This window comes from Balaenoptera musculus, chromosome 1 (assembly GCF_009873245.2).
Source record: "Balaenoptera musculus isolate JJ_BM4_2016_0621 chromosome 1, mBalMus1.pri.v3, whole genome shotgun sequence".
NCBI lineage: Eukaryota > Metazoa > Chordata > Mammalia > Artiodactyla > Balaenopteridae > Balaenoptera > Balaenoptera musculus.
In genome coordinates this window covers 176,730,038-176,744,420 of record NC_045785.1, presented here as the reverse complement: position 1 = coordinate 176,744,420, position 14,383 = coordinate 176,730,038, and positions in this window count along the sequence as shown.

Below are 14,383 nucleotides of genomic sequence, written 5' to 3'. Positions count from 1 at the left end.
CTACTCCCATCATTATAAATGTCAGCTTTCTTTTCTGTAAGATAGAACTCTATGAAATCAGATTCTTATTTTTCATAAAGTGAAGGATTAATTTTTTTTTTCTTTTGCTTTACCCTAATCGCAACAAGAGCATGCGATTGATTTAATGGGAGATTTTTATTATCTTAATTACATTCACAGAAATTAAGTGCCAGTGAATCGTGATGTATTGGAACCAAGGTAGGATTCACTTCAGCATCTGGCTAAATTCGAGGGTTGCAGTTTGTATCTTACTTGTGGCCCAAGTGAAAGCCAGTGGGTCTCTTCAGAATCACAAGTCACCAGGTCTGTGTATGAGTGAAGCAAATCCCAGTTGCCTTTTGTAAGTGTGCGGTAAAGATGCGGGGACAGAAAGCTCAAAAATAGATTAGGAAGAATGGCCTAACAGAATTGAACTCAAATGGTTTTAGCACATCCTTGATGTATGACAAGCAGGTGCTATTATGTGTGAACACATCAGTATTTACTTACAAGTGCCTAAAGAAAAATATTCAAGAAGAACTGTCAACTACCAGTGGAAAGAAAGTCAGGGCTAGGTGAGAAACAAATTTGGTTTCATGCCACTAGAATCCTTAGAGTGCAAGGAATGTCACAGGATCTAAGTTCTGGTAGGACATGAACATGAGGCCTGTGTTTGTCTTGTTGACCAGAACACTCCCAGCCACTGAGCACAAGTCCTGCCTTATGGTACATATCTGTTGAATGATGAATGTATGATTCATTCAAATTAACGTCCAGTAAATTGCAACTGTCAACCCTTTAGGATCCTCAGAAAACCAGCTTTGAACAAAGCTATGATTATTAGATCTACGACATTAAAGAAGAATATTACCATGATGGACTTACAGTAGTGTCCAGAAGGGGACAGTCAGAGGACCATATTTATAGTACTTAAGAGTGTCATGGCCTGGGATGGGTGATATTAAGGTGAGTCTTACAAAGAAGGGAAATGGCTAGAGTTCGGCAGAATGAATGACATAGTAGTTTTGGATTGGTAGGTGCAGTGTGGCAACCTTCTTGAAAAAAAGTCTAGATGAGGAAACTGTTCATCTTAATTAGTCAGGGTCTCCAGAGAAACAATATATGTGGAAAGAGATTTATTATAAGGAATTACCTCAAAGGATTATGGAAGCTGACAAGTCCCAGGGTCTGCAGGGTGAGTCCAGCAAGTTAGAGACCCAAGAAAGCTGATGGTCTAGTTCCAGCCTGAGTCCAAAGGCCTGAGAAGCAGAAGAACTGGTGGTATAGCTCCAGTCTGAAGGCCAGCAAGCTGGAGACCCAGGAAGAGCCAATGCTTCAGTTAAATCCAAAGGCAGGAAAAAAGCCAAGGTCCCAGTTTGAAGGCCATCAGGCGGGAACAATTCTCTCTCACTCAGGAGAAAATCAACCTTTTATTCAAGTCTTCAACTGATTTGATGAGGCTCGCCCACCTTATGGAGGGCAATCTGCTTTACTCAGTTTACCAACTGAAATGTTAATCTCACCCCAAAACACCCTCACAGAAACACCAGAATAATGGACCAAATGTTGGGGCACCTCATGGCCCAGTCAAGGTGACATGTAACATGAACCATCACACTCAATAAGTATGCTATTTCAGTTGGTTCACATTGTTATTTTCCAGGAACCAGCAGCTAAATTACATTTGCTTATTTTTAGCACAAAGTATGTCCAGTCCCTATATTGTTTAATTATGCTGGTTTCAGTTTCCAAACTTTTATCTTAGTTACTCTTAGAATCTCATGTTTAAAAACAAAGGTCCTAAAATCAGTGCAGTCATCTGTCCTATGCATGAGATTTCATGGACTTTTTCATGTCTTATGGCTAGCAAATTTCATATTGTGGCTGTAAACATGAAAAGTACATTAAAAGGTTGGGATTATCCAGATATTCTACAGTATTCTCACAGAGTGCATGCAGATAATTGAGGAAATATTCTGGAGTATAAGACATCTAGATAACAGTCTCAGTCTGTGCCTTACAGTGAAAGCACCGTCTTATTTCCCTGCCGTATCAGTCTTCATAATGCGAAACAGTGACATCTCAGAGTTCCCCAGTTACTGTGATTAGAATAGAACTCCTAATCAAGTGATTCAGGTCCTAGAGGAGAACCTTCAGCTCGCTAGCGTGATTACCAAATCCCTATTGCCATAGATCAAGGCCTAACAAAGTACAGCCCCAGGAGCCAAATCCTGTCCCCATAAGAGTTTATGGGAAAGCACCACTCCCATTCATTTACACTTTGTCTCTGGTTGACTCAGCACTACAACAGCAGCAAAGGTAAACCACTATGACAGAAACTCTACACCCTGCAAAGCCTAAAACATTTACTATCTGGCCTTCGATGGAAAAACTTTGTTAGCCTCTGATCTGAATGGATACATAGACACAGAAGTTCTACAGATTGTCTTTCTATGCAGAACTAAATATTAACTCTGTAAAAGATTTTTCTCAGCTGATTATAACATCACAAAGCTGCTTTTCTTCTAAAATATCATTTTATTCCTTTTTCATACTTTATACGAGGTTTGCTGTAAAGATTCTAAGCTCACTTAGCCTTCTCTTCTCGGTTTCCTCAATAAGAAAATCATCTGGACCCTATGAGTGTGAAGTAATAACTACAAAGAGTTTAGGATATGTCAAATAAAGAATAATATATGACAGCTGTAATATATCTAAAAATGTCTTACAATATATATATGATATACCCACCATTTTGTTTTCATATACTGCTGTTTAGACCTACTATACTGTATATTCAGTGAATTATTAGAGATACATATTTGCCCCTAAATGCCCACTTATTGATTACTTATTCTCAGTGACAAAGCCCCAAGGACAATCATCGAGTAAGTATTTATCTGTGACCAATATCCATTTAATCCATGTCTTTGCAAGGAGCTTCACAACTGACAGGACAATAAATAAGCTTTTCATGCCCATTTTCATTCCGGGTTCATGTGCTTTCTCCACACCCTTGACTTCACACAAGGTAAAGTCTGCATGTTTGTGGCCTGACTTGGGAAGTGGTAGTTTCATCTGTGTCCCACATTAACTCCCTTAAACTCAAAATACAACTGCGAGAACAGTGATTAATTAGTTCTCAGATTTGCCACCTACTTCATTCAAGTCCTACAAGGTGAGAAATGAAAAATTTGGACTAAGAGAGAACGAATGTTAATGAGGTTGTGATTCCACCCTCTGAAACAAAAAGAAAGGAGTGGTGAGCCTTGCATGTCAGTCCCCGGTGTGCTGGTGAACGTTTAACCACGGCCTCGAAGCTTGGAGGGGGAAAACTGATTGGCAGTGTTTGCCTGTTTTTGAAGTGTAAATCCTCCCAAAGACGATTTCAAGCTATCCACCTGATGTCACTGAACGCAGAGTTGGGAAAAGACTCACAGTAGAACACTATTTTATAGTTTCTCCTCCATGAGATACAATGTTACAGGTAAATGAACTCAAGAGCAACGAGAATAATAAAATGTAGTAAAATAATTAGGAGGTGATAGATTTTTAACATTGCTTACTTTTGTTTTTAATATAATTTATTTACTTCTAAATTTATTGTTTAGAACAACAAGGTCCTCCTGTATAGCACAGGGAACTATGTTCAATATCCTGTGATAAACCATAATGGAAAAGAAAATGAAAAAGAATGTATATATGTATGTGTGTGTGTATATATATATATATATACACGTATATATATAAACTGAGTCATTTTTCTGTACAGCAGGAATTAACATAACATTGTAAATCAACTATACTTCAATAAAATTTTTTAAAGTGTATAATTAATTTTTAATAATAGCTCTGCTTAACCACCAGATCACAAAATTCCTGAAAACTTCACAATCATCTCCTACCAGCTGGTACAAGCCAACTTTCGTGAGTTGGAACAAGCTAGCTCTAGCACATCACTGCTGTGAGTCTATATTCTGCGTAAGATTTAACTGCGCTGCTTTTATTTTTTATGAGAGAGAAACTTCTTCGTTATTTTTTTTTTATTCAAACAGAAAGTCGCAAAAATTACAATCATCCTCATCAGTTCACTCAGTCCAATGTAATTAATATTTTTTCATCTTGATCTTTTGTTAGCACTTTTATGAATTCATCACTTTTCCATTAGAGTTCTGAAAATGCTTATTCATTCAGTTCAGCAGTATAGTCAGTTACCAGAAACCTGTACTTGTCAGAGTCTTTTCCATGAATTCCTTGAAGATGACACCCTTTTATGGGAACATTTTTGCAAAAGCATCAGAGTACACCCAGAACTGTCTATAAATGACAAAAGACTTAAAAATGACCACAGTTAAAGATTTGATGAAAGTTCATAATAATGCAATTGACAAGGAAATTTAGTTTTTTCTGAGACATGCATTTTAAAGTAATAACTAGAATTATGACTTATAACATTATACCAGAACATATAAGATTTTTAGAAATTTCATGTAATGTCTGAAACATTTATATTAAAATATTTCCATACAAATAACCCAAAGAAAGTTTACCATTAGTTGTTTTTATTGGTTGGTTGTTTTTTTATACTGCAGGTTCTAATTAATCATCAATTTTATACACATCAGTGTATACATGTCAATCCCAATCGCCCAATTCAGCACACCACCATCCCCACCGAACCACGGTTTTTCCCCCCTTGCTGTCCATACGTTTGTTCTCTACATCTGTATCTTAACTTCTGCCCTGCAAACTGGTTCATCTGTACCATTTTTCTAGGTTCCACATACAGACGTTAATATACGATATTTGTTTTTCTCTTTCTGACTTACTTCACTCTGTATGACAGTCTCCAGTTCCATCCACGTCTCAAAAAATGACTCAATTTCGTTCCTTCTTATGGCTGAGTAATATTCCATTGTATATATGTACCACAACTTCTTTATCCATTCGTCTGTCGATGGGCATTTAGGTTGCTTCCATGACCTGGCTATTGTAAATAGCGCTGCAATGAATACTCGGGTGCATGTGTCTTTTTGAATTACGGTTTTCTCTAGGTATATGCCCAGTAGTGGGATTGCTGGGTCATATGGTAATTCTATTTTTAGTTTTTTAAGGAACCTCCATATTGTTCTCCATAGTGGCTGTATCAATTTACATTCCCACCAACAGTGCAAGAGGGTTCCCTTTTCTCCACACCCTCTCCAGCAATTGTTCTTTGTAGATTTTCTGATGATGCCCATTCTAACTGGTGTGAGGGGATACCTCACTGTAGTTTTGATTTGCATTTATCTAATAATTAGTGATGTTGAGCAGCTTTTCATGTGCTTCTTGGCCATCTGTACGTCTTCTTTGCAGAAATGTCTATTTAGGTTTTCTGCCCATTTTTGGATTGGGTTGTTTGTCTCTTTAATATTGAGCTGCATGAGCTGTTTATATATTTTTGACATTAATCCTTTGTCCGTTGATTCGTTTGCAAATATTTTCTCCCATTCTGAGGGTTGTCTTTTCGTCTTCTTTATGGTTTCCTTTGCTGTGCAAAAGCTTTTAAGTTTCATTAGGTCCCATTTGTTTATTTTTATTTCCATTACTCTAGGAGGTGGATCAAAAAAGATCTTGCTGTGATTTATGTCAAAGAGTGTTCTTCCTATGTTTTCCTCTAAGAGTTTTATAGTGTCCGGTCTTACATTAAGGTCTCAAATCCATTTTGAGTTTATTTTTGTGTATGGTGTTAGGGAGTGTTCTAATTTCATTCTTTTACATGAAGCTGTCCAGTTTTCCCAGCACCACTTATTGAAGAGACTGTCTTTTCTCCATTGTATATCTTTGCCTCCTTTGTCATAGATGAGTTGACCATAGGTGCGTGGGTTTATCTCTGGGTTTTCTATCTTGTTCCACTGATCTATGTTTCGGTTTTTGTGCCTGTACCATATTGTCTTGATTACTGTAGCTTTGTAATATAGTCTGAAGTAAGGGAGTCTGATTCCTCCAGCTCCGTTTTTTTCCCTCAAGACTGCTTTGGCTATTCGGGGTCTTTTATGTCTCCATACAAATTTTAAGATGATTTGTTCTAGCTCTGTAAAAAATGCCATGGTAATTTGATAGGAATTGCATTCAATCTGTAGATTGCTTTGGGTAGTATAGTCATTTTCACAATATTGATTCTTCCAATCCAAGAACATGGTATATCTCTCCATCTTTTGGTATCATCTTTAATTTCTTTCAACAGTGTCTTCTGGTTTTCTCCATACAGGTCTTTTGTTTCGCTAGGTAGGTTTATTCCTAGGTATTTTATTCTTTTTGTTGCAATGGTAAATGGGAGTGTTTCCATAATTTCTCTTTCAGATTTTTCATCATTAGTATATAGGAATGCAAGAGATTTCTGTGCATTAATTTTGTATCCTGCAACTTTACCAAATTCATTGATTAGCACTAGTAGTTTTCTGGTGGCATCTTTAAGATTCTCTACGTATAGTAAAATGTCATCTGCAAACAGTGACAGTTTTACTTCTTCCTTTCCAATTTGTATTCCTTTTATTTCTTTTTCTTCTCTGATTGCTGTGGCTAGGACTTCCAAAACTCTGTTGAATAAGAGTCTTGTTCATTCCTTGTCTCGTTCCTGATCTTAGAGGAAATGCTTTCAGTTTTTCACCATTGAGAATGATGTTTGCTGTGGGTTTGTCATATATGGCCTTTATTATGTTGAGGTAGGTTCCCTCTATGCCCACTTTCTGGAGAGTTTTTATCGTAAATGGGTGTTGAATTTTGTCAAAAGCTTTTTCTGCATCTATTGAGATGATCATATGGTTTTTATTCTTCAATTTGTTAATATGGTGTATCACATTGATTGATTTGCGTATATTGAAGAATCCTTGCATCCCTGGGATAAATCCCACTTGATCATGGTGTTTGATCCTTATAATGTGCTGTTGGATTCTGTTTGCTAGTATTTTGTTGAGGATTTTTGCATCTTTATTCATCAGTGATATTGGTCTGTAATTTTATTTTTTTGTAGTTTGTCTGGTTTTGGTATCAGGATGATGGTGGCCTCATAGACTGAGTCTGAGAGTGTTCCTTCCTCTGCAATTTTTTGGAAGAGTTTGAGAAGGATGGGTGTTAGCTCTTCTCTAAATGTTTGATAGAATTCACCTGTGAAGCCATCTGGTCCTGGACTTTTGTTTGCTGGAAGATTTTTCATCACAGTTTCAATTTCATTACTTGTGATTGGTCTGTTCATATTTTCTGTTTCTTCCTGGTTCAGTCTTGGAAGGTTACACCTTTCTAAAAATTTGTCCATTTCTTCCAGGTTGTCCATTTTATTGGCATAGCGTTGCTTGTAGTAGTCTCTTAGGATGCTTTGTATTTCTGCAGTGTCTGTTGTAACTTCTCCTTTTACATTTCTAATTGTATTGAGTCCTCTCCCTCTTTTTCTTGATGAGTCTGGCTAATGGTTTATCAATTTTGTTCATCTTCTCAAAGAACCAGCTTTTAGTTTTATTGATCTTTGCTATTGTTTCCTTTGTTTCTGTTTATTTCTGCTCTGATCTTGATGATTTCTTTCCTTCTGCTAACTTTGGGTTTTGTTTGTTCTTTTTTCTCTAGTTCCTTTAGGTGTAAGGTTACATTGTTTACTTGAGATTTTTCTTGTTTTTGAGGTAAGCTTTTATAGCTATAAACTTCCCTCTTAGAACTGCTTTTGCTGCATCCCATAGGTTTTGGATCATCGTGTTTTCATTGTCATTTGTCTCTAGGTATTTTTTGATTTCCCCTTTGATTTCTTCAGTGATCTCTTGGTTGTTTAGTAACGTATTGTTTAGCCTGCATGTGTTTGTGTTTTTTACGTTTTTTTCCCCTGTAATTCATTTCTAATCTCATAGCGTTGTGGTCAGAAAAGATGCTTGATATGATTTCAATTTTCTTAAATTTACTGAGGCTTGATTTGTGACCCAAGATGTGCTCTATCCCGGAGAATGTTCCGTGCGCACTTGAGAAGAAAGTGTAATCTGGTGTTTTTGGATGGAATGTCCTATAAATATCAATTAAATCTATCTGGTCTACAGTGTCATTTAAAGCTTCTGTTTCCGTATTTATTTTCATTTTGGATGATCTCTCCATTGGTGTAAGTGAAGTGTTAAAGTCCCCCACTATTATTGTGTTACTGTCGATTTCTTCTTTTATAGTTATTAACAGTTACCTTATGTATTGAGGTGCTCCTATGTTGGGTGCATATATATTTATAGTTGTTATTTCTTCATCTCGGATTGATCCCTTGATTGTTATGTAGTGTCCTTCCTTGCCTCTTGTAACATTCTTTATTTTAAAGTCTATTTTATCTGATATGCGTATAGCTACTCCAGCTTTCTTTTGATTACCATTTGCATGGAATATCTTTTTCCATCCCCTCACTTTCAGTCTGAATGTGTCCCTAGGTCTGAAGTGGGTCTCTTGTAGACAGCATGTATATGGGTCTTGTTTTTGTATCCATTCAGCAAGCCTGTGTCTTTTGGTTGGAGCATTTAATCCATTCACGTTTAAGGTAATTATCGATATGTAGTTCCTATGACCATTTTCTTAATTGTTTTGGGGATTTTTTGTGGGTCCTTTTCTTCTCTTGTGTTTCCCGCTTACAGAAGTTCCTTTAGCATTTGTTGTACAGCTGGTTTGGTGGTTCTGAATTCTCTTACCTTTTGCTTGTCTGTGAAGCTTTTGATTTCTCCATCGAATCTGAATGAGATCCTTGCCTGGTAGAGTAATCTTGGTTGTAGGTTCTTCCCTTTCATCACTTTAAGTATATCATGCCACTCCCTTCTGGCTTGTAGAGTTTCTGCTGAGAAATCAGCTGTTAACCTTATGGGAGTTCCCTTGTATGTTATTTGTCATTCTTCCCTTGTTGCTTTCAGTAATTTTTCTCTGTCTTTAATTTTTGCCAATTTGATTACTATGTGTCTCAGCGTGTTTCTCCTTGGGTTTATCCTGTATGGGACTCGCTGCACTTCCTGGACTTGGGTGGCTATTTCCTTTCCCATGTTAGGGAAGTTTTCGACTATAATGTCTTCAAATATTTTCTCGGGTCCTTTCTCTCTCTCTTCTCCTTCTGGGACCCCTATAATGTGAATGTTGTTGCATTTAATGTTGTCCCAGAGGTCTCTCAGGCAGTCTTCATTTCTTTTCATTCTTTTCTCTTTATTCTGTTCCGCAGCAGTGAATTCCACCATTCTGTCTTCCAGGTCACTTATCCGTTCTTCTGCCTCAGTTATTCTGCTATTGATTCCTTCTAGTGTAGCTTTCATTTCAGTTATTGTATTGTTCATCTCTGTTTGTTTGTTCTTTAATTCTTCTAGGTCTTCGTTAAACATTTCTTGCATCTTCTCGATCTTTGCCTCCATTCTTTTTCCGAGGTTCTGGATCATCTTCACTATCATTATTCTGAATTCTTTTTCTGGAAGGTTGCCTGTCTCCACTTCATTTAGTTGTTTTTCTGGGCTTTTATCTTGTTCCTTCATCTGGTATATAGCCCTCTGCCTTTTCATTTTGTCTATCTTTCTGTGAATGTGGTTTTTGTTCCACAGGCTACAGGATTGTAGTTCTTCTTGCTTCTGCTGTCTGCCCTCTGGTGGATGAGGCTATCTAAGAGGCTTGTGTAAGTTTCCTGATGGGAGGGACTGGTGGTGGGTAGAGCTGGGTGTTGCTCTGGTGGGCAGAGCTCAGTAAAACTTTAATCTGCTTGACTGTTGATGGGTGGGGCTGGGTTCCCTCCCTGTTGGTTGTTTTGCCTGAGGCAACCCAACACTGGAGCCTACCTGGGCTCTTTGGTGGGGCTAATGACAGACTCTGGGAGGGCTCACACCAAAGAGTACTTCCCAGAACTTCTACTGCCAGTGTCTTTGTCCCCATGGTGAGCCACAGCGCCCCCCCCCCGCCTCTGCAGGAGACCCTCCAACACTAGCAGGTAGGTCTGGTTCAGTCTCCCCTGGGGTAACTGCTCCTTCCCCTGGGTCCCGATGTGCACCCTACTTTGTGTGTGCCCTCCGAGAGTGGAGTCTCTGTTTCCCCCAGTCCTGTCGAAGTTCTGCAGTCAATTCCCACCTGACTTCAAAGTCTGATTCTCTAGGAATTCCTCCTCCCGCTGCCGGAACCCCAGGTTGCGAAGCCTGATGTGGGGCTCAGAACCTTCACTCCAGTGGGTGGACTTCTGTAGTGTAAGTGTTCTCCAGTCTGTGAGTCACCCACCCAGCAGTTATGGGATTTGATTTTACTGTGATTGAACCCCTCCTACCATCTCATTGTGGCTTCTCCTTTGTCTTTGGATGTGGGCTATCTTTTTTGGTGAGTTCCAGTGTCTTCCTGTCGATGACTGTCCAGCAGCTAGTTGTGATTCTGGTGTTCTCTTAAGAGGGAGTGAGAGCACGTCCTTCTACTCCACCATCTTGGTTCCTCCCCCCACTTCGTCATTATTAAAAAAGTTTAAAACAACTCTCTCACTTCTCACCTACTCCCTGTCACTCATACAGACATACATTCATATATACACAGAGTCTTATTGAATTTAACATCTCTGGAACAAAAACTATACACCCAATGGCTGTCACTATGGAGGTGACAATCAACTGGCGATTTTTTAACGTTTTTATGGGCTGAATGCAAGACATCATTACTTCCCAGTTTTGGTTGAGGAGTCTTGCATATCAAACTGCAAATCGGCATACTAACTTCTTGTGAGTCAAGATAAGATATCTTATTAAGCTTTGCATACTCAGAGCACAACATAATGCACCACACACGGCAGGTACTCAGGAAATACTTGCTAAATGAAACACTGATTAATACTGCTCTGAAAAAAAGGGTCCCATATTGTTCCCTCCCAAAATTTCACAAACTATTCAATCACAGAATGCAGCTAGTTCTTTTGGAAATTTTCAGTGGAAATATTTTGTGCTGCATCAGTACAGATTTCAAACAATTACAGACACAAACGAATTTTTAAGGATTTTTAAGGATTCTACATACTTCAAATGTTCAATTTAAAGACTGAATTTCCTAGATGAATCAACAAAGCCTACTGTTGCCTAAACTGAAAAATTCAGTTATAAAGCGTCCAGAAAAGTACCTAGCGAATAGTAATTTCAATAAACTTTTATTGAAAGAAACACCCTTAATTTGGCTAACAAAGCACTATCATCATGGCCACTCATCACTAAATAAGAGCTCTAAAGTTTAAAAATATATGCCAGAGAAGAGAAAAATAAAGATGTAACCTGACCAGGTTATATATTTTATCTAAAAGATAATGCTCGATGGACTTGATCAGGCTATAAGTGAAAGCTTTAGAATTTTGAATCATTTTCTTTTTAAGTATTTTGGAAGTTCCATGAAACAACTTAAATTAGTCCCTAGGTACAAGGTAGGGGTAGGGAGTTGGGGAAAGGATATTTTTGTTATTCAGTAAACATTGCACATGACATCTTGTCACCCAGAGATAGATTTCTCAAAAAAATAGTAACGGTGTCTTTGGTCTTTCTTAGCAAGCTAGTGAGACTTACTGAAGACATTCACCCTATTATGATTCCCGGATTGAACCTCGGACTCTGAGGTCATAAATGCTTGGTGGACCTTCCCAATATCATAGCGATGTTTTATGTTTTGTTTGTTTAGGGAGGGTTTGATTTCTGCCTCTATGTCCCTCAGGAAAACTTTCAGAAACCCAGATTTGTTTTTCGTTCCTGATTTTGCCTCTCTTCCTGCTTTGAGCTTTGCCCCTGATTTCCACAATATTAGCAGCTACTAATTGTTTTTCTTACCAGTGACCAGCTCCATCTCTGACCTGCCACACACCCAGTCCAGTTCCCCAAGTAGGTTCTCAAAAGTTTGACTGCTTAAAACTGTGACCACTTAAGGGCAAGGTGTCTGTGTTATTTACAATTCTGCAGTACCTTAGGACACCACTGTCCAATTTAATTAATTAAAATTAATTTAATTTAATTAAAATTAATTAAATTAATTCAATTTAATTAGAATTTATTTGATTTAATTAATTAGAATTGCTTCAATTAAATTAATTAATTCAATTGAATTACTTAATTAATTGAAATTAATTCAACTGGCCAAATGGGAACACATTCCAACATTGAAAGATAATATCTGACTGCTTCCATTTCCAAAATATTATAGTCTGAACCAGAAACAAATCACATCAAATTAACTCCTTCTTTTAAAAACCACATGACTGGCACATTAAAGAATAGATGATGCTATTGATTGTCTGGATTTTAATACGTCATTTGATTAGGTGTCTTTCAGGTTCTTTCCAGTCAATTGGCCAGGCTTCCTGGAGCCACATATCAAAATTTCTATGTCAAATATCAGTAGTATTGATTTAAAGTGATATTTTTGGTTAGCATTTCAAAGTGTTTTTATATACATTGTCATATTTTATATATATAAAATTAATTATATTTCAGCTGACGGACATGAAAATTAAAGATCACTATCATAGCAGCTAAGTAATAAAACACAAATCATTTGACTGAAAATCACTAGTTGTTTCCACCACACCATCCTGCATTATCTATTTCTCTGTCCTTTATAGTTTTTCTCTCAGCATCTTTATTATATAATAATAAATAACAGGAAATGGGTGAAAGAGGCCAAAAGGTACAAACTTCCAGTTATAAAATAAATAAGTAATGCGGATATAATGTACAGCATGGCAACTGTAGTTAATAATTTTTAAAAAATCAGGAAGCGACTTAGAACTGATGCACTGCCTGACTTGTAAAAAATACTGCTTTTTTTGTATATTAGAGTGATGGTTTTCAAGGATCTCTTTTTTAAAAAATCTAATTTTAAAAACTGTTTTACCGAAGTATAATATGGATACAGAGAAGTTTACACATCACTGCGGAATTATCACAAACTGAATAAATCTATGTAACAACCACCCAGATCAAGAAAGAATGCCCCCGGTAGCCTTCTTCGTGTTCCCTCCCAATTAATACCTCCTTCCTCCTCCTTGAAGGGACCTGTGGTGACTTACAACACTTAGTGTAATTGGGACTTTATATAAATGGAAGTATGCGTCCTGTATTATGTTGTCAGGCTTCTTTTGCTCCGAAGTATATGCATGAGATCATCATGCTGTTGCTGTAGCTTTAACTTACTTATCTTCGTCGTGCAGAGAATTCCATTGTATGAACCCATCACAATTTATTGATCCATTTTATTTTGGAGGGAATTTAGGTCATTGTCCATTTAGGGTTAACATGAAAAATGAAGTTCTATTCATTCCTATGCAAATCTTTTTTGATGCACGTGTGCATGCATTTTTGGAGGCATACATCAAAGACTAAACGTGCTGGATCATTAAGGTAATCTAATTTTAAGTAAGAAAGTTTACTACATGTGAGGGCTTTTATTCCTTTTGTTAATTTACATTCTAAATGTATTCCTGAATTCATGAATTCTGACTTTTTCAGAACTGCCTCTTTAACTTTTATAACTCAAGTAAACTTTATTTTAACCATATCTATCACTTGGTATAAACTTCCTGAACTTCTGGTTTCTACATATAAGTTTTAAAGGAAAATTATACTTTATTCTCTAAGCTTTTTTTTTATAACTAGAGTAATTGGAATCATTCTTAAATCTATCTCTGTAAGAGCTCTTTTAAAGTGTACTGATAGTACAATTGATGATTGGAATAGTAAAATGAAGACTGATTATGGCAGATAAAATACCTGTATGCCTTAATCATTATAAATGCCAACCAAAAAGAGTTTCTGAAAGGAACTGCTGCTATTAACATACTCTGCAAGAAAGCCTTACTTCAGGATTATGTAAATTAAATTTCACTTAATTCCAACATTTCATTCACCATCCATGAGAGTAAATTAGGTTTAGTGATCTGGCAACTAAAGCACGTAAATATTATTAGCCTTTTTCTTAGCCTGTGTCCAATGTTTGGGTTCCCACTGTTAAAACAAGTATGCAAGTGTGTACTTAAGGAAATCAAAAACCTGAGGCTTTTTTTATCGTAAGTATTTATAGTGACTCTATCCATTATCAGTAGACCAATGGCTATTTGTAGAGATTCTGTAGCTTGCAAATCACAAGTGACTCTTATTGTATCACCCACGTCTAGTTGGAGCAATTATTATTTATTTTTTTTAATTAACACACTCTCAAGAATGTACATGAGAATAAAAATTGAAGAGTCAAATTGATGCAGGTGTCAAAACATCTGATATTTTCAAAATCATGATAAAAAGTCAGCAATGGAAATCCTAAAATAACAAGACAAAGGCTTTTTTCAAGGCCTACTTGAGGGAAGTACTACCACTTAAACTTGCAGACACTCTGATTAAATTAAATGATCATTTTTAAGGCCACG